This window comes from Panicum virgatum, chromosome 6K (assembly GCF_016808335.1).
Source record: "Panicum virgatum strain AP13 chromosome 6K, P.virgatum_v5, whole genome shotgun sequence".
NCBI lineage: Eukaryota > Viridiplantae > Streptophyta > Magnoliopsida > Poales > Poaceae > Panicum > Panicum virgatum.
Window position 1 is genome coordinate 18129770 of NC_053141.1, and position 26095 is coordinate 18155864.

The window sequence follows — 26095 nt, forward strand, 5'->3', positions numbered from 1 at the left end:
GGGTTCGCTGTCGTGCGTACTCCCTTACCGGCCAAACCTCACTCGAGATTGAAGCCCAGAACACCAGAAACACCAAACTCCGGCGAGCAGCGACCCGCGCCGCCGCGAAACAGAGTCGCCGGCGCGTTCCGCCGCCGCCGTCGCCGTCGCCCGCGAATCACCCAGCCGCCCGATCCGAGATCGACGTCCATGATTAGAACCCGAAGCCCTCAGATCTGAGCCGCCGGATCGAGAATCAGCGGATCAGATCTAAACATACCCCTTCGCCTAGCCTCTTTGCAAAAGAGACCCTACATTTTCCCGAAATCGACCCGCGGTCCTAGGCAGTTCAAAAATAATTGCAGCTGTGCCCAGTTTTTTTTAACAGATACCCCCTGGCTTTTCTCAAAATAGAACCCGCCATCCAGGTTAGGTCTTTTTGTAAGTTAGACCCTGAAGATTTAGTTTATTTACGTCTAGGCCCTCGGTTTTTGCAGAAAACCCCCTGGAACTTCAGTTTTCTTACAAATAAGCCCCTGAACCTTGTTTTTGGCCTAGAATACGCGTTTTAGCTCTGTTTTTAGCGTTCTTTATATCCACGCGATCGTTGTAACGAGTAGAATAGTTTAGACTTAGTTTTTCTTGCTGTTTTATTGTATTGTTGTACTGTTTCTTAGTGTTTGCCTTTGTTTGCTTGTATGTTTTGTGCTAGACTTGTTTTTGGCCACGTGCTCGTGAGTAGATGTTGAGCTACCGGAGGAGCATCAGTACCAGTGCCAAGATCCGTCTTCCGAGCAGTTTGGGCAGCAGCCAGAGCAGTACGAGGAAGGCAAGTATAACATGAACAACCTATCACTTTAAATACAATTTCATACTGCATTTTAATACTGTATGCCTTTAAGGACTTTCCTAGCCACTTTATATCCTTTATATATACCTTTGGGTTGCATTTTGGTTAGTTGTGCTAGGTTGCTGCGCTATAACACACTCTGGTCCTTTTTAATTAAATTGATTAATGGTTTACTTGAATTTAATTCTGAGAGTGGCACTCTGTGTGGCTTGAGTGGCTCACGTCTCGTTAAAATTTGGCTTTTGTTAGAAACATGGTTTAGGGGGCCAGCACGGTGCTTAGTGCTTGGTTGGCCACTCTCCATAAGGACCGGTTCATAGAGCGACAACCTGGGACAACAGCGCTACCACAAGGCTAGAATGGGATAGACTTGGCGTAATAATTAGATCTTTTTGGTTTGGAGTAACTTACCTGCGGGGCAAGAGTAGTAAGCTTCAATGGTCCCTGCTCCTCCGGCTTGGTCTGTGCTACGTGCTTGTACCCCTGGAGGTGGGCCCCATCGTCGCCGACCTAACTCTCGCGGTTACGCCTTACCAACGAGATTCTTTTTAAAGGCCTCGTAGTGAGTCGCTGGCCATCTCACCGAAGGAAGTGTGATGAACAACTGGCGTAGCTCACGACTTGTGGGTAAAGATGTGCAACCTCTGCAGAGTGTAAAACTGGTATACTAGCCGTGCTCACGGTTATGAGCGGCCCAGATCCTCCTTTTGATTAGTGAAGTTATCTCCTTCCGACGAGGGAGGTGCTTCTCGGGGTTACCTTGGTGGCTTGGTCTTGGTTTGGTTCTCAGTAGTACCATAATTAATTCTGATTAATTACTATGTAACTGGGTCAATGGTAATTCATCAACTCGTAGTAAATAGCTTTAATAAAATTTTGCTAACACTTAAAAGCTAATGCAGTTGAGTCAGCCAGCCTAGAGCCTCATAGTTTGTGCTATACTTGTTGAGTACAAGTTGTGTACTCACTCTTGCCTCTTCTCTACTTTTCCCTCTTGGCTACGCTACTGCTGCTCAGTTCCTGCCGACACGAGGGAGTTCGTCCAGCGCTACCAGGACTACGAGGACTTCTAGGTGCTTCGTCTCCCAGTCGACGTCCCTGTGGCGCCCTGCTTCAGCTTCGGAGAGCTTTATCGTATTTTGTACTTCGCTTCCGCTGTATCAGACATTTTTGTCATTATTGTAATAAATAACATTCGTATTCGTTTTATTATGTCTTATTCGTGATATGTGCTATGATATACTGTTCATTCTGTTGTATATACGTGTGACTTGATCCTGGCACATATATGATTGCTCGGTTTATGTCCTTTTATAAACCGGGTGTTACACCGAGGATCAGCCGAAGAGTCCTACGGCTGCTTCCAATGTTGATTTGATTCCGCAGGAGACGCCACGACAAGAGGTGGGGAAGCCGACCGAGGAGTCGGCTGCTGTGGTCCGCGGGATCCTGGGCTGTCACTCCGTGCTTGCTGTAGGTGCTTGAGTACCTCTCTCCTTTTTCTTGTGTTGTCGAGTACTTGTTTTGACTGTGTCTTGTTTGACAGGAGCTGGCTAAACAAGTCGCTGAGCAGACCGAGTTCCTTCAGCAGACTGGAGAGGGTCTTCAGTTGTCTTCTGACCAGGAGCAGTAATTGCAGAAGATGGCTGTTCTTGAGAAGTCTTCTCAGGAGCGGTTGGAGAAGATCAATCTTCTAGAGGCCCGGGTGGAGACTCTAGAGCAGGATAATTCTGCTGTTCAAGAGAAGGCCTCCAAGTTGCAGGAGAAGGCAAAGACCCTTGCCAAGGAGAAGAAAGGTATTTTTTTCTTCCTTTGTAGTTTTCATGAAGCTTTTGTCTCTTGTGCTCATGTTCAGTTTGCTTTGACAGAGCTTAAGAGTTTATTGTTGAAAAAGGATGAATTGGTGACTAATTTGACCAATATTATGTATCGTCACACAGATGTTGTGGAGAAGCTGACCAAGATTAAAGCTGATGCTGACAAGCAAATGGTCAGGGATATGAAGCAGATCAAAGACTTGGCGGCTGATCGTGATCAGAAGGCTCAGCAGCTGGCTGATCTTGAGGCGCCAGCACAGGTAGTCATCGGGATGGTTGAGGAGGAAGATGCTGGTGACAAGAGTCTGTTGGAGCGTCTTTGTGAAGCCCCCAGCGACTTAGTAGCTTCTTCTCCGACACATCTAGGGAGTACTTGGCCATGCCTTAGGATTAGTTAAATCCTTTCTTCCTTCTGCGAACTTGGCTCTTATTGGCGATGGGGTTGCCGACGGCTGTTCAGAGGAGAAATTCTCTGAATATGTCACGGAGATGAATCCCATCGCTGATAAGGTTATCAGTGGTTTGGAGCCAGCGCCTGAAGGAGAGGCTTGAACATTTGTTGTAATATTCTTTTGGATCTTGTGTGGATGTGTGTCCACTGCAGTACATTTTAACAATCAGATGTATAGTACTTTTTTCTTTGAGTTGATGACTGATCGAATAGTTGCCTTTTTACGAAGCTTGTCGTTTGTTGCTTTTTGTCTTGTTCGAGTACCGTAGTAATCGAGTGCTTGTCATCTCGTGGATGAATAATTCCTTCTTGGAGGTCTTGTATCATGATCAGTCGAGTATCGTAGTAGTCGACAGGTCTTCATCTTCGTGGATGAATAACTCCTCTTGGGAAATAGAGATCTTGTCTCTTTATAGGTCGAGTACCATGGTAGTCAACGGGTGGCCATCTCGTGGATGAATAAATCCTCTTGGGAGATAGGGATCTTGTCCCTTCATAAGTCGAGTACTGTAGTAGTTGACGGGTGGTCATCTCGTGGATGAATAAATCCTCTTGGGAGATAAGAATATTGTCCCTTCATAAGTCGAGTACCGTAGTAGTCGACGGGTGGTCATCTCATGGATGAATAAATCCTCTTGGGAGATAGGGATCTTGTCCCTTCATAAGTCGAGTACCGTAGTAGTCGACAGGTAGGTCATCTCGTGGATGAATAAATTCTCTTGGGAGATAGGGATCTTGTCCCTTAGGGCCGCGGAGCTCATGTCTCTTAGCCCCAGCTAGTCGATACGCCATGCCTTTTACTTTAACTTAACAAAGAAAGGTTGGTAGTCGAAGTAGCTGATGGAGTAACAACTCCTGAAGAAGGTAGAGAAATTGTCTCTAGGGCCGCGGAGCTTGTGTCTCTTAGCCCCAACTACTCGATACGCCGTTCCTTTTACTTTAACTTAACAAAGAAAGGTTGGTAGTCGATGTAGTTGATGGAGTAATAGCTCCTGAAGAAGGTAGAGAACTTGTCTCTAGGGTCACGGAGCTCGTGTCTCTTAGCCCCAACTACTCGATACGCCGTGCCTTTTACTTTAACTTAGCAAAGAAAGGTTGGTAGTCGATGTAGTTGATGGAGTAACAACTCCTAAAGAAGGTAGCGAACTTGTCTCTAGGTTCTTTGACAACGAATTTTTCTTTGTACACTCCTCCATCAGATTCTGAAGCACTCGATTTGTTCTTTGTATTTGAATCTTGCTCGGGCGGACCCAACCTAGCCTTTATTGGGGGGGGGGCTGGCCCTGAGTGGATTCGACTTGAGTATTTGTCCTCTGCCGATACGAGTAGTTTGGATACTGAATCAAAACTCGGGCTGACCCATCCTCGCCTTTATTGGGTGTAAGACCGGGGGTTGGCCCTAAGGCGATTCTAGCCGTTATACTCCGATATTGATTTTGTTGATAGTTCGGGGGTGGAACCTCCCTTGGGCGGACCCATCCTAGCCTTTATTGGGTGTAAGACCGGAGGTTGGCCCTGAGGTGGTTGGACCCAGACGACTACTTTGTATGGAGTACTTCTTCTTCTTTGAGTTTGAGTAGTTCGGGGGTAGAATCTAAGCTCGGGCGGACCCATCCTAGCCTTTATTGGGTATAAGACCGGGGGTTGGCCCTGAGGTGGTTGAACCCAGCCGACTACTTTGTATGGAGTACTTCTTCTTCTTTGAGTTCGAGTAGTTCGGGGGTAGAATCTGAGCTCGGGCTGACCCATCCTAGCCTTTATTGGGTATAAGACTGGGGGTTGGCCCTTCTTCTTTGATTTTCAAAAGAAGCTTTGCTCATGTTGATTCTTTTCCTTGTTGTCCTTATCGGTAGAGGGTGGAGGTGCTCCGAGTGCTTTGCGAAGGATAATGCATTGGAAACTCTAGTGCTTCCCTTTGGGGTGTAGAAAACATCTTGAATGAAGTTTCTTGATGAGTGGAATCGATCTTCGACTGCTTTGTTGGTTGAGGAGGAGGTACTGTTCTGTCACTGCGTTGTTTTCGTGAGTTGTACTCGTAGTTCTCAGGTAGTTGATAGTTGGATGTCGGGCTGTAAGCTTCGACTTCTTCCTGATCTCCTTTGTTGATGATGACCGTTTTCGCATTGCGACCAATGTTGATGACATTGTGTAAGTCGCTGTTGGAATAGTAAAATGAGTCGCCAAGTTGTTGATGGTATTCTGTCTTGAGATTGATATCTCTTTTTTGGTATTGAATCTTCTTCAATTTGTTGTCCAGGTGAACGGTGACCGTGATACCTGGAGGCGGTGGAGGGATTTTGTAGCTAACTGCTACTGTTTTGCTCGCCTCTGCTTCAGAAAGGAAATCATCGTAATCGAGGTCTTCTAGCGCTGTAGGATTGACCTTTCAATTTGTGGGATCCGAAAGTATGGCCATGAAAATTTTGCGATCGTGATCGGGAATTTTCGACTTGTTGTTGTCTTCCTTGAGCGGAAGGCCTTACTGGAACAGTAGTTCTTCGTATTCTGAAAACTGTCTCTTCTCCCTCCGATTTGAGGGATGTTGTTCTCTTTTTGTAGTGGCAGCAAAAGTCGACTCCTTGTCGGATTCCATCTTCCTATCCAAAACAGATTGTTTCGTGATTCGATCCGAGTCCGGGTAGAATTCTTTGTTTGACTTGACTCGAGGAGATAATCCGAGAGTGTGTCGCAAAAGATCCTCGTCATATGGGATGGTGTCCGCTGGAGACCATCCGCCTTCGATTCGGACTGAGAGTTCATTTATGAATTTGTTGTAATTATCCAAATTGACGCGTTCTTCCGGAGAAAACAGCTGCGGCATGCGGTGATTTTCTTGTGGAGTGGGCGAATTTGGAGTTTGAATGACGTTGCACCACCGATTCATGTAGTCTTCGATTGGAACAGAGTCTTCTGCGGGATGAATTTCAGACAAGTACCGGTCTAATCGAGCTGATGATTTGTCTAGCGATTCGTCCCATAGTTTTTTCACTTTGGATTGTTCCCAGAGTGCTTCCAGTTTACTGGGATTTAACAGTCCTTGCATAAACAAATCAATGTTGTTTGACCACTCAGCTAGTTCATCTTCGGAGATTGGTTCGTCAAGTTCTTCAAGGTATCTGATGAATGCTTGATCCTGTTCCAGCTCTGCGGAGCTGAGTGCCCATGGGTTGGTGAATTCTTCATATTTGTGATCGTAGGAACTCTTGCTATTGAAGGTGTCTTCTGCTAGCTGAAGGCAGTGTTCAATCTTTTCATCAATGTTATCGATGTTTGAAAAAATGTCCTCCGAAGGCTTCTTTTTGCGAGTAGTTTCCTTGAGGCTAGTATTTGACTTTTTCTTCTGAAGACTTGGTTCAGCGAAGTGGATACAGCCGGAAGATAGAATCTTTCCATCCATGGAAGTTTCATGCTTGGTATCTTCTAGCAATCTATCCAAATCCTCTTCTAGTTCGAAGAGTGTTTTGGTTTTAATCGCTCCGAATTCGGGCTGAATTCGGGTTTCGCTGTTGGAGGCTGGAAGTCCGACTTCTTCGAGTTGATTGATGAAGTCGTCGATTTCGTGGTGACTTGTAGCTTTTGGAATTTTTGGAGCACTTTGGTCGATTGTGCGGCTTTTGAAACCGCCTGATCCGTCAGCGACGAAGATCCAGGAGCCCACGCAGAAGGAGGTGCCTTCAGAAGGCACCGAGTTGTCGTCGAGAGGAGCCATCGAGTTCTTCTGACGATCGTTGGCGAGAGGCCCCACGGTGGGGTGCCAGTTGTCAGTGTTTTACCGTCGGGTTCTCCGAGGAGTATCCCGAGGAGAGTGGTTGTAAGAAGGGACTTGCTGAGATCAGAACGCGATGGTGCAAGGAACACAAGGATTTAGACAGGTTCAGGCCGCCAGAGCATAATACCCTACGTCCTGTGTGGTGGTTTGTATTCCCTTAGTTGTTATTCGATGTGTCTCGTCCCCCTCTGGAGGGGTCCCTGTTCGCCCTTATATATTCTGGGGGAACAGGGTTACATGGAAAATCCTAGTCGAGTTCTGCTAGGATCCTAGTCCGAGGAGTTCGGCTAGTTCCCGAGTACACCGACTAGTTCTACTCCTATTCGGGTAGATACATTAGAGGTAGGGAATATCCATGTACTACTCCCTACTCTAAAATATTCAATGCCTGTGAGAAGTCCCGCTGCCCCGGGTCTGACAGCTAGTTCTAGCAATGCTTTGCGCATCCACTTATTCTTTTTATCTTTGACTGAAACTGATTTTTCTTGGTTTTCTTCACTACCTCCAAATTGGGTCCATTTTTGGAACGAATTAGAACAAAAATTTCATGATCACTTCTATAGTGGGGATAATGAAGCAAAATTGACAGATTTAACATGGCAAGGTAGAGATGAGTCTATTTCTAATTATTTTAAAAGATTCAAATATATTAAAAACTGATACTTTAATTTGTCGATGTCTGAAAAAGATTTGGCTCTTGGTGTTTTGTGTTCGCATTTTAAAGAGAAGCTTGAAGGTTATGATTATTTTTTAATTAATCAATTGCAAATTAGAGATTTAAGCCAGGAGTACAAATTCAAGAATGGCAAAGAAAATTAGCAAACTCATTGGTCCAACACACATATTGTTGAATATGATCTGACAAATCGGATGATGAGGAAAAAGAGGTATGTGCTGCTGAGTTAGTTGGGCCACCAATGGCCAAACCATGTACTTACCTGTCACCCAAGCCGACTCAAAAGAATCGGCAAGATGAAGTGCAGTTTACTTTTGATGTTTCTAAATGTGATCGTATATTTGATGAGTTGCTTAAAAATGGAAACATCAGGTTATCTCATACTATACCACCACTTGAGGAGCTAAAGCGACATGCATATTGTAAGTGGCATAATTCATCTCATGCGACTAATAATTGTAATGTTTTCTGTCGGTAGGTCCAATCGGCCGTAACTGAAGGACTATTGATTTCGTCTGAAATGAAGATTGATAAGGCGTCAATCCCTGTGCACACCATTGATCTGGACAACACCAAGGTACTCATTTGGTCGGAACCAACTGAAGGAGCAAAAGGCAAAAAATATGATCATTGGTAAAGAAAGGCCGAAGAATGTCAATGACAAGATTCTAGCAAGAAAAGTGGTGTTGGAGAAAACTCCTGATGGCAGGGAGTTGGTAAAAATGATTCTACGTTCGGGGAGGCAAGAAAGTTCGTCAAAACGGTGAGTTGGCCTACCGTCCAGGCACGACCGGTTAGACCGACCTCCCTGACCAGTCAAATCGGTCGGCCCTAGGGCCAACCTAGGACATTCAAGCCCTAGCGCTTGAAAATGCGTAATTGGAAGGTATTAAATCAAAGAGACTAAGGAATTTTGCAAAGCAGAAACCCACTATTGGTCAGTTGCTGAACAAGTACACAAAGGACGTTCAAAAGGACCAGCCATTAAAAAAAGAGATCAAGGTCACCTCAGTGTCAAGGCCTTCATCTCCTAGAGGAGAATCCAGCTACCGCAGGGGTGATGTTACCACATTATTTCCTCCTCAGAAAGTGTATGCTACAATGCCATAGTCACCATCGGCATCGGATTCCTCATGCCCGACATGGATGCCTAAATGGATTTGGATGCAGTGTTATCCGATGCCGCATCTACCACCTCATCAGAGAGGAGGAGATTGCAGAGCACCTTTGTTTGACAGGTTGACACAACTGGTACAAGACCGATTGGGGCCTCACCAATCAGGTCAAAGGGACCGTCTTCATTCTTCAAGGAAAGAATATCCAGTCAAGGAGAAGATGGAAGAGGTGCAGCCCATGCAGGTTGATTCTGGGAAGATTGAGGCTAATGATGTCATTTAGCTTGGCGATGTTAATGTGCTCATCAAGAATGCTGGGGGAGAACCGACGGTTTTTTGTAAGTCGGTCAATCCTTCTGTCTAGAAACCTATTGTGGCAAATGACCATGAGGCCAGCAGCAGCAGCCATTGTTATCATAAATGCTAAAAGGTAAACAGTGGGTCACCTGCCATTTTGGCCAATTATTCGGGTAAAATGGGTGTTTAAATGGGAAAAATGGTCATTTAAACAGTCAAAACAACCGATTAAACAGAACCAATTAACCACTATAGTGTTTAAACGATGTGTAAACGGGCTAAACGACTGTTTAGACGAACAGTGGCAGCAACAGCTCCGCCGACAAATACTCTCAACATAGGTGGTGTCCACCGGGGTTGACTCATATGGAGAAGATGAGGTTGCAGCGTTTGCGTTGCCAAGAACAGAAGGAGCACGAGGCTGAGACGATGAGGGATGAATGGTTCAACCAATACAGGCCAATGATCTGTCAGAGCAAATTATGGCGAGTCATGCCAGCTGACCATCAATCAAGACCGGTCAGACTGCCCTAGCTTTCCGATCTGACTGGTGCAAAGGATCGTGGCCGCTAGGAGCAACCATTCAGACTGGTTGAGCATGCAGCAGAGTAGAAAGCCGAATTGGTAATGCCCATTTTTGGCTCCTTGTGAAATAGAAGCACCATTGGCTCCTCCAGTATGAGATGGTGAGGGGTTAGTGGATTATGAGGCATCTCCCGAGCACAACAACATGGAGATCAATGTTGTGCAATTCTCTAACGATTACTACATTGTTTCGGAAAGAAGACGCTGCGCACTTACACTTTGGGCCACATGATGCTATGTTCCAAAAACCCAAGGAATCAAATAACCATTTGAAAGCTCTATATATGAGGGGGCACATCAATACACAGCCAATTTCTTGCATGCTTGTTGATGGTGGGGCCATTATTAATTTAATGCCCTACTCATTGTTTAAGAAGCTTAGTGGGATGGATGAGGAGCTGATCAAGACGAACATGATGGTCAGCAGCGTTGGTGGAGGTGATCCTATTAGTGCCAAAGGGGTTGCTTACATGGAGTTGACCATAGGGATCAAGACACTTGCCACAGCCTTTCTTCATCTCTGACGTGCAAGGTAACTTCAATTTAATCCTTGGTGTGACTAGATTCATGCCAATCAGTGTGTACCTTCTACCTTGCACCAGTTCTTATCCAGTGGATCAGCGATGAAATAGAAGTGGTCCATAGCAACACTTCATCTTTTATTACTATGGCCAATTCAAATTAGTGTGCATGACAATATCAAATGTTTATTGGGCTTGGATTTGTCCGATTATGAGTTGATCAGTTGCACCACGGGTGGTTTTGTTCCTGCTGTACTAAAGCCAACAGAAAATGGCTTGCATTTAATGTGATCATCATGAGTCAGCCCAACTGCGCAGGTCCGACTGGTCAGACCAGTATGTCAGATCGGTCCAACATAGATGGGTTGCAATGGAGGATTGAGCATTATCGAGAGCGAACGAATGATGTGTGAGGCCATTGAAGATTTTGATGATATAGATAAGTTGGGCCAAGGGTTTAAGTCGGCTGATCCTTTAGAAACGGCAAATCTTGGTGATGTTTCTATTCTTAGGCCGACATTTGTTAATGCAAAATTATTGGCTGAATATAAAGCTGATTTGATTGATTTATCAAAATAATATATTGATTATTTTGCGTGGGATTATCATGAGATGTCTGGTTTGAGTTGTGATTTGGTTGAGCATCGGTTAGAAATTAAAGCTGGTTTTAAACCTTATAAATAACCTGCTATGCGATTTAATTCTATTATGTATGACAAACAAAGGAAGAGATTAATCATTTATTAAATGCTGAGTTTATTCGGTCTTGTCGTTATGCTAATTAGATCTCTAATATTGTGCCTGTTGAAAAAAAGATTCAGGTAAGATTAGAGTATGTACTTTAGAGATCTTAATAAAGCTACTCTTAAAGATGGATATCTTATGGCTAGCTGATATGTTGATCAATGAAGCTTCTAGACATCGAGTTATTAGCTTTCTTGATGGTAACACGGGTTACAATCAAATATTTGTGGTCGAAGAAGATACGTCTAAAATGGTATTTAGATGTATGGGTTTGTTGGTTTGCTCGAGTGGGTGGTTATGAGTTTTGGATTGAAAAATACCGGTGCAACTTCTCAAAAGAGCTACCAAATTGATCTTCCATAATTTGCTTGGTATTATTTTGGAAGTTTATATTGATGATATTGTGATTAAATGGGTCGGATTGGATCATCACTTGGCTAATTTAAGACTTGCTCTTAAAAGGATGTGTCGGTATGGTACGAAGATGAATCCACTCAAATATGCTTTTGGGATATCGGTTGGAAAATTCTTGGATTTCATTTTTCATGAGAACGGTATAGAGATTGATCCAAAGCGAATTGAAGCCACAAAGAAAGTTGAAGCTCCTACATGCAAGAAGGATTTATAGAAGTTTTTGCCAAGGTAAATTTCTTGAAAAGGTTCATATCTAACTTGTCTAGAAAGATAGATGCTTTTACTCCTATTCTTGGGTTAAAAGATGAAGCCAAATTTACTTGGGAGGCAAAATAGCAAGAAGCATTTGAGAAGATCAAGCATTATCTGTCTTCACCGCCAGTGCTTAAGGCACCTAGGAGAAGGTTCCTTTTAGGCTTTATGTGGCTGCTGAAAATAGAGTTATTGGCGTTGTTTTGTCTTAAGAAACCGAAGGAAAGAAGCATATTATTACTTATATAAGCCGATGACTTATTAATGCAGAAGCGAGGTATACTTTTATTGAAAAGTTATGCTTATCTCTATAATATGCTTGTACTAAGTTGAGGCATTACCTATTATCTAGTACATACAGAGTAGTTTGTCAAGCCGATGTAATTAAGCATATACTACATAAGCCGATTTTGAGTGGGAGAATCAGCAAGTGGGATTATGTACTCGTGGAATATGATTTAGCTTGTGAACCATTAAAATCTATGAAAGGCCATATTGTAGCGGATTTTATTGTTGAACATCAGATTAATGATGAATGTGATTTTGAAGTCGGCTATATTACTTGTACACCTTGAAAATTGTATTTCAATGGATTAGTTTGTGATGATGGTCAAGGGATTGATGTTGTTCTTATTTCTCCGAGTGGTGCTACTTTTGATATGTCAAACTGGATAGATGAAGATTGCACTAATTATCAAATTGAGTATGAGGCACTATTGTTTGGGTTGCAAAATTTGCAATATTTGGGTGTAAAATATGTTGAAGTCAATCTTCTGGTGGTGCAGCAAGTATCCAAGATATGCCAATGTTTTAATAGATCTCTAAATGCATATCTTAATAAATGTCTCGAGATTGTTTCTTCCATTAATAAATTTGTTATGACATATAGCACGGGAAGAGAATGTGCGAGCTAATGCTTTGGCACAGCAAGCGTCTGGTTATACAGTTGTGAAGAAGTATTTTCACATTCACAAGACAATGCACGTGAATGCCGAGCTGTAGGTTCTGGACGATCCGATCCAATCGATCGGTGATACCGGTCTGACCGCCCAGACCGGTCTGACCGATGTATCTGCTAAAGGTGATGATTCGGCCATGAAAGTTGATAAAATTATGAAAGCCGAAGTCGAGGATCCTAGTAGTCATTCAGAAAGAAATATTCGGCGTTTGGTATTTAAATATATTTTGATTGACAATGAGCGCCGGACCGCCGAAGATTTGCTTCTTAAGTGTTTGGATTCGGATCAAGCTAGAGTTCCTATGGGAGAAGATCATGAGGGAATTTCGGTACACATCAATTGGTTCCTAAGATGAAGTGGTTACTTAGAAGGGCTGGTTTTTATTGGTCTAGCTTGATGAGTGATTGTTTCAAGTATTACAAGGGGTGTGAAGAATATCAGCGGCTTGGTGATTTGCAATTGGTACCTACTACATTGATGCATTCTATTATTAAGCCATGGTCGTTCCAAGGATGAGGGTTGGATTTTATTAGGCAAATTAGTCCTCCTTCTTCAAAAGGACATTGCTTCGTGTTGGTTGCTATTTATTATTTTACTAAGTGGACCGAAGCAGTTCCTTTGAAAAATATAACACATAGAGATGTGATTGAGTTTATTACTGAGCATATTATTGATAAATTCGGTATTCCTCAAACTTTGATGACAGATCAAGGTTCTTCATTTATATCGGATGAGGTACGTGAATTTGCCGAATCTTACTAGATTAAATTGCTCAATTCATCTCCATATAATGCTCAGACCAATGGTTAGGCCGAGTCTACTAACAAGATCTTGATAAGGCTTATCAAAAAAAGAAGATAGAAGAAAATTCTAGGATGTGGCATGAAGTCTTATCTGAAGCTTTATGGACCCATCGTATATTTAGACATGGTGCTACTAAAGTTCGCTTCTAAAAAAAGCATTAACCGCAACCTTTAAAAATGAGTTCGGAGGTGGGCAGCAATTACAATCACCTCGATTAATCCGAGGCATTAACCGAGACAGTCACTTTTTATTAACTTTGGCGGTTACATAAAACCACCTTGCAAAATCGATTTACGGAGGCAGGCACTATAAGATGAGCACCTATCAAAATAGCCTATTTTCGGAGGCGGTCGTCTTAAGTTGTCTGCCTCTTTAAATTGATTTACGGAGGCAGTCGCAATATAATGCTCGCCTCCTAAAATACTGATGCCCAAAGAAGCCCAGATGGTCCATTACCAGGGTTTCATATATATATATATACATATATATATATATATATATATATATATATATATATATACATATATATATACATAGGTTTGCTCCCTCCACCTGACCCTCCCTTTCGTCTCCTACTTCCTGACAGCGCCTCTCTCCCTCCCTCACGACGGCGGTTCCTTTCCTCAGCGTGGGGCACGGTCGAGGCGGCGGTGGCGCTCCATTCTCATCCTCTCTCACTCCCCATCCTGCGCTGCCCCCTCCCTCCACTCTCTCCCTCCTCATCCCAGTGGAGCTTCTCCCCTCCCTCTGGCGCAGCCGAGGTGGTGCCCCTCCCTCCCTCTGATGCGGTCGAGGCGGCACGTCTCCCTCCCTCCGGCGCAGTCGAGGCGGCCGAGGATCCAATGGTGCGGAGCCCGGATCCATGCCAGGGCGACGTTGCCGCATCCTCTTCTTGCTCCGACGTGGCGGCGCGGGCGAGGAGAGCCCGGATCCTTGCGAGCCTGTGGATAGGCTCGGCAGGCTCATCCATGGATTTTCTTTTTTTATTTGATTAACTGAGGCGTGTACCAAACCGTCTCGAAAAAATACTCAATTTATTGTGACCTTGGCTCTGAGGCATTTTTGCTGCCTGCCATAGAGAATGAAATTTGCTCGACTCGGTAAAGATTATTGTAGTAGTGGTTACTCCTTCTGAGCTTGTGTATGGTCAAGAGGCCATTTTGCTTGTTGAGGTAAATCTAGACACTTATAGCTTGGCTAAGCAAAATGACCTTTCTACTGTTGATTACCATGATTTGATGATGGATAACATTGATGAGGTGACCGACAAGTGATTGAGAGCTTTGAAGGAGATTGAGAAGGATAAGCTTCGGGTGCCTACAACTTATAACAAGAATGAAAGAGGTAATTTTTTTTCAGGTTGGTGAGCAGGTTTGAAAGACAATTCTACCTATTGGGATGAAAAGTAATAAGTTCGGCAAGTAGTCGTCAAGTTGGGAAGGTTCATTCAAGATTATCAAGGTTATCTTCGGGAATTGAGGAAATATTACTCCAGCGTGTGGCAAGATGATTCAAGATGAAGACGGTCGATGTATGCTTGTCATTATTTTTAGGCCAATGTATTCTTTATAAATGTATGATTTTTAGGCTAGGTTCTGGTACTTGCTTTTTTGGCTTGTAAAGCTCACCATAAAGGCAGGGGGCATATGTTGATAGCTAAAATTAACAAATACCGAGGCTGACCAGTTTGATCGGTCGAGCTGAACGGTCAGACCGGTCTGGCCTGTGTAATTTGAGTAGATTTAGATCTATTATGAGTTTCCTTTTGTAAATTGACTCGTGAAGGGATACGTCTTTCTCGGACTATATATATAAAGGCCAAGGCCAATTGAGGGTTAACCACAATCGTATCAAATCATTTGTGCTTTAACTTTTGTCTCTCAAATCCTAACTTTTCCAACCCTATCGGTTGTTCTTCTTGCATCTCTATAGCGTTCGAGGACGTTCTGAGTGGTCATCCGAATTTAGAACAACCCTAGATCCATGAGCTTCGACAGGATCTCTCCCCAGCTTAAGGTTTTAGGTTTCATGCGGTTTCTCTGAAACACCGGTCAGACTGGTCGGCGCAGAGAGGCTGCAAGAGACGATCACACGCGTTCTAGCGCTTTCGTGTGTTCACCAATCTGTGCCAATACAGTGAAACACGACGAGAGCTGTGTTATTGTGCCTGGAGTTGGTCATCTTCCTCCTGCCTTTCTGGGTTTTTTGGATTGACACCATTACAATTTTGGAACTTTGGATGAATACCATTACTATTTGCCCAATTGGAAGCGTACCATTAAAACTTCAAATTTGTCATTGGAACACCATGGAGTACGTATCCGATGGACTCGGGCCCAGCCGCAGGCGTATACCCCCGTCCGTATTTCCGTATGGCCCATTTTGCCCCCGGCTCAAGAGGAAAAGGGCGTCGGCCTCCTTTGTCTTCCGCGCCCGACCGCTATCGTCTTCCTCCTTCGTCCTTCCCCTTTCCCTCGCCGCTGTGCTCTCCAAACCCTAGCTGATGGCGGCGATTCCAGCTTCGGCGCTGGCGGCGAGAAGAACCAATCTAAAGCCCATTGGGATGGACCCTGTAGACCGCAATGGGTGATCCGCAGCCGCGCCTTCCATTGCTCTGTCTGGTGGAGATGGTGGACGACGACGGCGGGTATGGATCTTCCTCCTCCTTTAGTTGCTTAGTGAATGATTGTGAGAACGGTATCAGTAGATTTGCTTTGGATTTAGTCTATCGATAGTGATTGATTCAATTTCGGGATTTTTCTCTTGTTGCTAGGGTTTCATTGTTCTCACTAGCTCTTAAAGTTGAAGGATTCTGTTCCACAGACAGTAGTGGTAGAAAAGCATACACGAAGGGACACGTGATTAAGTGGGATGTTGAAGTAGTTTCTTTTTCTTTTGTTTTGCTGATGAATAGCCTGCGCAATGAGTTCCAGTGGTCCAGTAGTCAGTTTGCTAGTGTATGGTTCTATGACAAAAGGATGGGGGAAGATTTCAAGCTAGAGAATGATTTGCAGATGCATGACATTTTCAAAATGTATAAGGATCAGATGCAATGCGACTTTATTGTTGGTGTTTTTGACAGTTGTCATAGACAGGCTGATGAGTTTGATGCTTTAGAGCCACTTTGTGTGATCCCACCTGTTTCTTTTGTTGATGATAACCCTGATCAGATCCCACCCAATAGCAAAGACATGCCAGCTGGACTTGGTAATGATGCTGCCGATCCTACTGACCATAATTCTAGGGAGGTAGAATTTTTACCAATAGATCCAGAGCCTGAGCTTGAGCCTGACAGGGAGCCTGATATCTTTGACAATGCTGAGGAGTATGTTCGAGTTGATGATGAGGTTCAGTTCATGCATGTACCATCTCCTCAGGCAGCTAACAATCCAGCCCCAGAACCATCTAACAATGCTGAATATCCTTCTTTTCATGGTGCTGATGAATTTGATGGGGTTCCCGCTGCTGAAGGAGGAATTCCTCCTGAGGCAGAGGTAAATGATGCAGATCCAGAGGAGGTTCAGGTTATCCATGATCCAAAAAACCCCAAGATAGAAGTGATAGAAATGTTTCCTGATATTGTTGCATTTAGGAAGGCAGTTAGGCATTATGCAGTTCTGACAGGGTTTGAGTTTGCCAAAGTCATCACAGACCAGACTAGGTTCATTGCCAAGTGTAAAGCTGATGGATGTCCTTGGCGCATACATGCTTCAAGAATCTCTCATGGCAAGGCAATAGAGGTGAATTGTCCTTGTATTTTGTATTCCTGTTTTGCACTGTCATACCATAAATTACTGATAATGTTTTTTCTTATTTACAGATCAAAGTATTGCCTGCAAAGCACAATTGTCCTACTACTAAACTAAGAGAAGGGAAAATGGCAACACAAGGCTGGTGTGCAAATAGGTTAGGGGATTGGCTGAAGAGAAATCCAACTAAAGGTCCAAAGGATTGTAAGGAAAAAATAGAGGGGGATTATGGTATCAAGCTCAAGTACCCCAAAGCATGGTCAGGCATGAAGGTAGCACTAGAGCAGATCCATGGAAAGTATGAGGAGAGTTTTCAGCTTCTTTTCAACTGGAAAGCTCAGATTGAGCAGTCATCACCTGGTAGCATAGTGCAGATAGAGTGTGACAGGGTTCAGAAGAAGTAAAGGTTCGGGAGAATTTCTATAACTCTTAGACCTTGTATTGATGGATTCCTAGAGGGGTGCAAACCATTTATAGGTGTTGATGCATCCAATTTGTATGGCAAGTTCAGAGGACAGTTGGCATCTGCAACTGGTGTAGATGGGCACAATTGGTTGTATCACATTGCATATGCTATTTTTGATAAAGAGAATGAGGACAACTGGGTTTGGTTCATGGAACAGCTACACAGAGCCATTGGAGATGTTCCAAACCTGGTTATTTGTACAGATGCTTGTAAAGGTTTAGAGACGACAGTAGGTGCTGTATCCCCACATGCTAAAAATAGGGAGTGCATGAGACACCTGCACCAGAACTTTATGAAGCACTTTTCAGGTGATGTGTTCAGTGATCACCTGTATCCAGCTGCTAGAAGCTACACAAATGGCATGTTCTAGTGGCACATGAGGAAAATATATGAGTTTGCACCTGACACAGTTGAGTATCTTGAGACACACCACAATAGGATATGGCACAGATGTGGGTTCTCTGAAAACAGCAAGTGTGATTACTTGACTAATAATGTGTCAGAGAGTTTCAATGCTCAAATAAAGAAGTTCAAGGGTTTGCTGATGCATGAACTAGTGGACAAGCTGAGGGAGCTCATAATGGAGAAGAGGTACTTGAGAAAGAAATTGGCTAGGCAGTGGCCAGAAGGAATTTTACCTAATGTCATGAAAGAGTTGAATCTGATTATCAACCAACTCAAGGTCATAAAAGTGTCAGTGAGTGATGATTACATAGCTGAGGTCACACTTTTGGACCAATCGAACAACCAGAAAAGGCAAATAGTAGACCTGTAGAATCACAATAGTTCAAGCAGGGAGTGGCAAGTTACTGGGAAGCCATGTAGATATGCCTTGGCATGGATACTGTCCAATAGGGGGATAAAAATTGAAGATTATGTTCATGAGTACTACTCAGTGGCCAGATTCAAAAAAGCTTATGAAGCCAGAGTTGAAGGAATACCAGATAGGTCCCAGTGGCCTGAAGTGAATTTGGGTTACAAAGTGTACCCACCATTATTGGGTAGAGGACCAGGCAGGCCAAAGGTGCAAAGGATTAGAGGGTGCCTAGAAAAAAGGGCCACCAAGAAAAATGTTAAATGCAAGAGATGTGGTGCACTAGGCCACTTTGCCAAAACTTGCAAAGATGCTGAGGTTGGTGAAGATGGTGAAAAAGGGTTAAACAGGAACAAAAGGTAAGATTTTTTTTGGCAACTAATGCATTTCATTGAAACATAAGAACCTTTCATATGCACTAGTTGTAATTGTTGCAACCATACTTGTAGAAAGAAGGCCACAGATGATGATGCTGGCCCCTCAGAAGTGAAGAAACAGAAAAAACAGAAGAAAAAGAAGGCCACCCCCAAAAAGAAGAAGACCCCTGCGAAGAGGAAACAGAAGAGGGCAGAGGCAAACCCAACTCCCACTGTTGTGTCCAGCATCAGGAAACTTTTATTCCAAGGAGTGTCTACTTGACAGTGTGATGTTCTATGTTGTCTTGGTGCTTTTGGGAAGAGACTTGAAATGTGAACTACGTTCAATTTAGGTTCTTTTGCTGTAATGTAATCTGGGTACTAGTTACGCTTAGTTAATTATGAACTTGTAATGTCAGAAATGCTCATGTACTGCTTGTAGTTACCAATTTCGGTGAACTATGTGCAACCTGAACTTCTGTCCAATTTCGGTGAACTTGTAATGTCAGAAATGCTCATGTATTGCTGTCAAATGTTACAATCTGTGCAATTTCGGTGAAATCTATTACATGCTCATATTACTGCTCATGTTATTGCTCATAAGATACATGCTGCCACAATTGACACATCTCAGATTATTTCCAAACAAGATGCTGAAACTTGCTCATATATTGCACATAAATCAAGCTCCAATTACAACCAAATGGCATGAAGTTCAAACTCTAAGCTAAAACAGCTAGATTACATGACCATTCCTCATTACTTCCAGAACATTGCCACTAGGAGAGCACCTAACATTGCCAAAAACACAACAAAAACAGCTGCATTGCCCACCACAATTGGACTATCACCCTTCCTGACCTCATCTATCAGTTCTTTCATTTCATTCCTCAGGTTGGAAATCTCCAATTTGATGTCACCAAGTTGCATCTTCAAGTCAAGTGCTACAATCCTCAACTCCCCACTAACCACCTGCTGTTGTCCTTGAATACCAGGCGCAGGAGACTGCTCGACCACTTGAATGTGCCCAGAACCGACAGAGCTCTCTAATAGATGTCGATGATTCCATCAGGAGCCATTTGATTCAGGCCCTTCCTCTGATGCGAACAGCTTGGCATTCGATGAGAGGGAGAGCCTTCCTCTATAGTAGATGTTGTCGTTCTTGCTCCTGTACTTAGCAACCGGCACCTGGCACTTGGGGCATTGGATGAGAGGGAGAGCCTTCCTCTGATGTGAACAGCTTGAACCCGTGCCTGCCATGACCGAGGAGAAGGCGGCGTCGATGGTGGATGCGGACCTGGAGGCGGCGTCGACGGCGGAGGCGGACCTGGACGCAGCGTCCACGTTGCAGCAGGAGTTGGCGTCCATGGCCGAGGCGGAGCTGGAGCCGACGTCCACGGCGGGCGGATGCGGCGTCGACGGCGGCCGGAGGCGGAGTCCGTGTCGACGGCGGAGGAGGCACCTAACCCAAGAGTGAGGCGAGAAGGAAGACGATAACGGTTGGGCGTGGAAGACAGAGGAGGCTGACGCCCTTTTTCTCTTGAGCCGGGGGCAAAATTGGCCATACGGAAATACGGATGGGGGTATACGCCTGCGGCTGGTCCCAAGTCCATCGGATCCGTACTCCATGGTGTTCTAGTGGCAAATTTGAAGTTTTAATAGTACACTTCCAATTAGGCAAATAGTAATAGTATTCTTCCAATGTTCCAAAATTGTAATGGTGTCAATAAAAAAAAAACCCTTCCCATTTCCCCTACCTGAACGCACATCATTTGCGTAATAGCCATTCTGATCAGTGAAGAGAATGCTGGATAATTAATGATCTTGGTAATGGTTTTCCGGCCAAGGCAGAGGAGCGACCCATCGTTGAGTGTACGTGTCAGGCGGGCTGGCTGACGTCTGGGAGCCCAGGACCAATGACCACATGCCCACTGTACGTGTCGGGGCAGGCACGGCCGGGACCACGTATGTGATCAGTAATCTTTAGGGGAACGCGTATCACACGTTCACATCACACCGTGGTGCGAGCTTAGCGTTCCCGACCCGCCGCGGTCGCAAGGCATGGTTTGATGGGGATATAAGGTTTAGCAATGGGTAGAATATGCTTTGATGAGGCCTCGACGGATTATGGGGCCGCCGTGTGCCAGTGTGCAGTGGCTTCTTTCCATTGGCGCTACGCAGTCAGCGCACAGCCTCCTGTTGGCATGTGATTCCTGACTCGTTATAAGGCTGAAGGCACGTACAGATTCCCTCACGGGAGCGTGATGCATTGCTCTACAGTGGAGAGGGTTCTCCACGGTTCTCCATTCATTTGCCTCCAAAAGATATATTTCCCCACCATTCATGGTGCGCATTGCATGCAGGGATTATGTCCTAATGAACAATCCAACTTGTCTAGTAATATTATATATTATTATTAATATTTTATAACGAATCTAGTAATATTATTTTTCTTTATATAAATATTTATATATTATGATAATTGTTTTCATAACGAATCTAGTAATATTATTTTTATCTTATAAATCTTTATAAATTAATTATTATTTATAGTCAAAATTGAACAAATTTGACTTTGACTAAACCTAGAAATACTTATATTATGGGACGGAGGAAGTAGTCTGCACCATTTATGGTGTGCATTGCATGCAGGAGTGGTACCGGATTATGTCCTAGTGATATCTTTACAATTCAACTTATCTCATATTTGAAATCTACTACTACCTAAACAGAACGCCGTGGTTCTCCCCACCGCTCGCGCCAAAAAACCGTCGCGCATTGGCAGTTCCCCGCTCGGGCGGGCTGCTCCGCATCGGCGTCAGCGCCCTCCCCGCGTCACCCTCCTCCTCGCGGCGGCGTCGCCATCCCCGCGTCGCCATCCCCGCCGACTCACGCTCCACCTCGCGGCGTCCGCGTCGCCCTCCCCCAGACGCCCTGCGACTCCCGCCGCCGTCCTGCTTCCGTCGTCGTGCTCCTCCTCGCGCTCGGCGTTGGAGGGGTGCCGGGATCCCGTGGTGAGGGGTCACCCGTCATGATCGAAAAAATGGAGAAGTCGCAGTAAGATATTGGTTCGAACCCAATTCATGACGAGTTCAGAAGGACAGCATTCTCTCTAAGAAAAAATGAAAAACACTGCTAGGGCAAAAGAAGCAATTGGTTCTCAAATGCCGTAACGTCACCTAGCTTTATTCTAAATTTCTCATTCTATAGGTATGGGCCTCTTTGGTTCCTGCTAGAATTCTAGCACCATATGAATAGTACAAACTTTGACCATTAATTATAGTATCAAACAAAGTCAGTTTACAAAACCAATTTCGGAACCCCGCGCTAGTGACCCTGAAGAATCTAATGAGGCCTTTGACCGCGCGATTAGAGGATGGTTACTGTAACATAACTGTAGCTAATTATCGATTAATTACTGTCATTAGATTCGTCGTGAAAAATTACACCCATTTCTAAAATTTTTTTTGCAAATTGACTTCATTTAATACTTCATACATGCGAGATTTTTTTTCGAAATTTGTGCGTGCTAGAAATCTAGCATCACCAAACAAGGCCTATGTATAGTGTCTTTCATCTGCTTTTTCGCCGACATCCTCGAGCCGGAAGTTCCCCGCCTCCCCGTCCCGGACAACATCCTGCTCGAACCGGGAGGGGAGCGCCTCGCCGTTCCCGATTCGCTCTCCGACGCTGCCCCGCGTCGCCCTCCTCCTCGTGGCGTCGTCGCCATCCCCGCCGACTCGCGCTCCTCCTCGCGACGCCGTCCTCCAACATCCTGCTCGAACCGGGAGGGGAGCGCCTCGCCGTTCCCGATTCGCTCTCCGACGCACGCCTTCCCCAGCAGGTGGATGGCTTGGCGCCTTGGCTCCTGGCGCCCAGGCCTGGGCGTGCGTGCTGCAGGTCCAGCTCAAGTCCTGCAGCGGCAGGCAAGGTGCTAGCGGCACCTGATCCACCGGCCTGGAGGCTCACACGGCCGGCCACCAGCAGCTGCAACAAGAGCAGAGTCAAGAACAGCACACGAAGGGAAGGACAGCAAGCACTAACAAATTAACATCTTGACCTTGGGATTTTTGGGCTCGTGAATGCTTGGCTTTTGATTTGTTTTGCAGGTCTCCACCGAGCGTGTGTGTGTGTGGGACATCCCAGCTCCAATCGAACTTGTTCTTCATCAGCATTATCTCGCCCGGAAGGTGTTTGGTGAAATGTTTCACACAACCTTTCTTTGTCTGATGTTTTTGCTAGATTTGGTTTAGGCCCTTGTTGAGTAGTTCATCTTGTTCTAGGGTTGTTATTCATCTGTAGTTTGACTTGGTGCAACGTTTGACTTGGTCTATATGTGTCTGCCAACTTCGGTTCTCAGCCACTCGATCGATGTCCGATCAATCTCGACCGCCCTCTCCTGCCTGCGCTGCTTCCCACAATCCCACTCCCACGCCTCCGATGATTCCATCCCGAAGCCGCTTGTTGGTGATTTTTCCGTAGCAATGCACGGGCACAAAGCTAGTTATACAAAATTAAAATTCAGCTCTTAAATTATCTAAACTAAATTTAAGTCTCTTTATTACCTCTGGATGATTTGTAGCGCCCTGACATGGTCACATGCATTCGCACTGCATAGTGCATATACTTAGGTAGCGTGATTCACGTCTTAAATTATCTAGGCTAAATTTTAAATCTCTTAATTACCCCTGGATGATTTGTAGCGCCCTGACACGGGTCACATGCATTCGCACTGCATAGTGCATACTAGGTAGCGTGATTCACGTGCTGCATGCTACCTTTCTCTCTCGTACATGCCTCACGTTCAATCCCTCTCACGATGCCACCAGGCTGCAATGGCACTGTCAGCCATGCATGCATGGTTGGAGGTTCAGCAATAGAATATGCTTTTAGCATCTCCTGACGGTTATATAACACAGCTCGCGACTCATGAGAGCGTCGTAGCTAGGACACGAACAAGTATAGTTCTAGCGTTCTCAGCGACACCAACAGCCCTCGTGCTATGGAGATCGTCGTGCGGTCATCCAAGGTCGTCAAACCCGCCTATGGCGAGGGCAGGACTCCGGCCGTGGGCGTCGTGGTCCCCCTCACCGTCTTCGATGAGGTCCACGACGAGTACATGTCCAGCTTCCACGCCTTCCACCCGCCGTCCCCGACCCCCGCCGCCCTCGAGGCCGGGCTCGCGAGGGCCCTGGCCGAGTACCGCGAGTGGGCCGGCAGGCTGCTGGACGCCGCGGACGGCCGGACCACGGCCGGCCGGCGCGCGCTCCTGCTGAACGACGCCGGCGCGCGGTTCGTCGAGGCGACGGCCGGCATCGCGCTGGAGGCCGCCGTGCCGCTGCTGCTGCAGCCGGCGGCGGCGCGGCGCCTGCACCCCAGCGGTGAGGGCGCGGAGGAGCTCATGCTGGTCCAGGTCACGAGGTTCGCGTGCGGCTCCGTCGTCGTCGGTCACACCATGCACCACGCCGTCGGCGACGGCTTCGCCATGTGACAGTGCCTGCTCGCCTGGGGCCAGTGCACCCGCAGCGCCGCCGTCGACCCCGTCCCGGTGCACGACCGGGAGTCCTTCTTCCTTCCCCGCCACCCGCCCCGGGTCGAGTTCGACCACCGCGGCATCGAGTTCAAGGTCCCAAACGGCAAGGACGACGACAAGGCGGAGAAGAGCCCGCCGCCCACTGCCGACGGCGAGGTAGTGGTGACGCACAAGGTGCGCTTCAGCCGGGAGTTCATCTCCGGCCTCAAGTCGCTCGCATCCGCGTCGGCGACCCCGCTCCGCCCGTACACCACCATGCAGTGCCTGGTGGCGCACCTCTGGCGGTGCGTGACCAGGGCGCGGGGGCTCGACGGCGGTGAGGCCACGACGACGCTGCACATGGCCGTGAACGGACGGGCGCGGATGAGGTGCCCGCGGGTGCCGCAGGGGTACACCGGCAACGTTGTGCTGTGGGCGCACCCGGCCGCCGCCGCGCGGGAGCTGGTGGCCGGGCCCCTAGGGCGCGCCGCGGAGCTCATCCTGTCGGAGATCACCGGAATTCCGATCGCCGGTGAGCTCCAAAGAACGCACGCAAGAACACAGTGGACACGGGTGTTTTGGTGCTGCAAAATGCGGCAGCGTTTTCTGTTGTATTGCCTAGGAATTTAAAGGAACAACGAAGCAAACGTGGGAGCTAATCTCCCGGAACGTGCGGTGAGCACGTCGCTAACTGGCCGCGCCATCCCGCAGCCTCCGCACCACCGCACGACGTCCCTAGGACTCGGACGCGCCCCGCACGAACGCAGCGTGCGTCAGGCTCACGTAGCATGCACCAGAACGCGCAGCTGATAGCTAAAATTAGGAAAGGAGCCAACTAACTAAAGCTATGTACATGATGGTGATCGATTGAGGGTTAATTTCAACATTTTTCCCCCCTAAGCCTTGATCAGATCACCTGGAAGATCCTTGACGCCGATCCTGACGCGCAGCTCCTGAAAACGGACGCGCCCGAGCGCCTTGGTGAGGACGTCCGCGAGCTGCATCTTTGTCTCGATGTAGTCGATGACGATCCTGCCCCGCTCGATGCACTCCCTGATGTAGTGGTAGCGCACGTCAATGTGCTTCGAACGGTCATGGAACACCGGGTTCTTGGTGAGGGCGATGGCAGACATGTTGTCCACCATGATCTCCGGCACTGCAAGCTCCAGCCCGACGAGGTCGCTGAGGAGACGAGCAAGCCAGACGCCCTGGCATGCGGCGACGGCCGCCGCGATGTACTCCGCCTCACATGAGGACAGAGCAACGACCTTTTGCTTGGCTGATTGCCAAGTGATCGGACTGTCTCCGAGGAAGAAGATGACGCCGCTTGTGCTCTTCCGGGAATCGATGTCCCCGGCCATGTCGGCGTCGCTGTAGCCGATCAGCTTCAGTGCATCGCCCTTCTTTCTCCCATAGTGCAGCCCATAGCCGCGCGTTCCAGCGAGATACCGTAGTACTCGCTTTACCGCAGCCAGATGCTCCTCATGTGGCGACTCCATGAAACGGCTCAGGTACCCCACCGCGTAGGCGAGGTCCGGCCGGGTGTGCACCAGATACCGGAGTCCACCAATGATCCGCCTATACTCCGTGGCGTTGACGACTGGGGTGATACTCTCCTTGCTCAGCTTGAGGCGGGACTCCATGGGCGCCAAGGCAGGGTTGCAGTTCTGCATCCCGCCGCGCTCCAGGAGCTTGTCGGCGTAGGCGGCTTGACGGAGCGTGATGCCGCTGTCGCTCTGGTGGACCTCGATGCCAAGATAGTAGGAGAGAAGACCAAGATCGCTCATGCGGAAGACTTCCCGCATCTCGGCCTTGAACTGGTGGATGTCGATGTTGCTGCCCCCAGTTATCACCAGATCATCGACGTAGACACCGACGATGAGCCGGTCCTCACCCTGTGCACGTGTGTACACGCCGTGCTCTGAGCTGCTCCTCTGGAAACCAAGTGCCAACATGGTGGCGTCG

At 46.6% G+C, this 26095-nt stretch overlaps 1 pseudogene; it reads left to right on the plus strand.

Moving 5' to 3' along the window:
* The first annotated feature begins 23069 nt into the window (after positions 1–23069).
* On the plus strand, positions 23070–24821 carry LOC120711954 (annotated as a pseudogene).
* The last annotated feature ends 1274 nt before the right edge of the window (positions 24822–26095 follow it).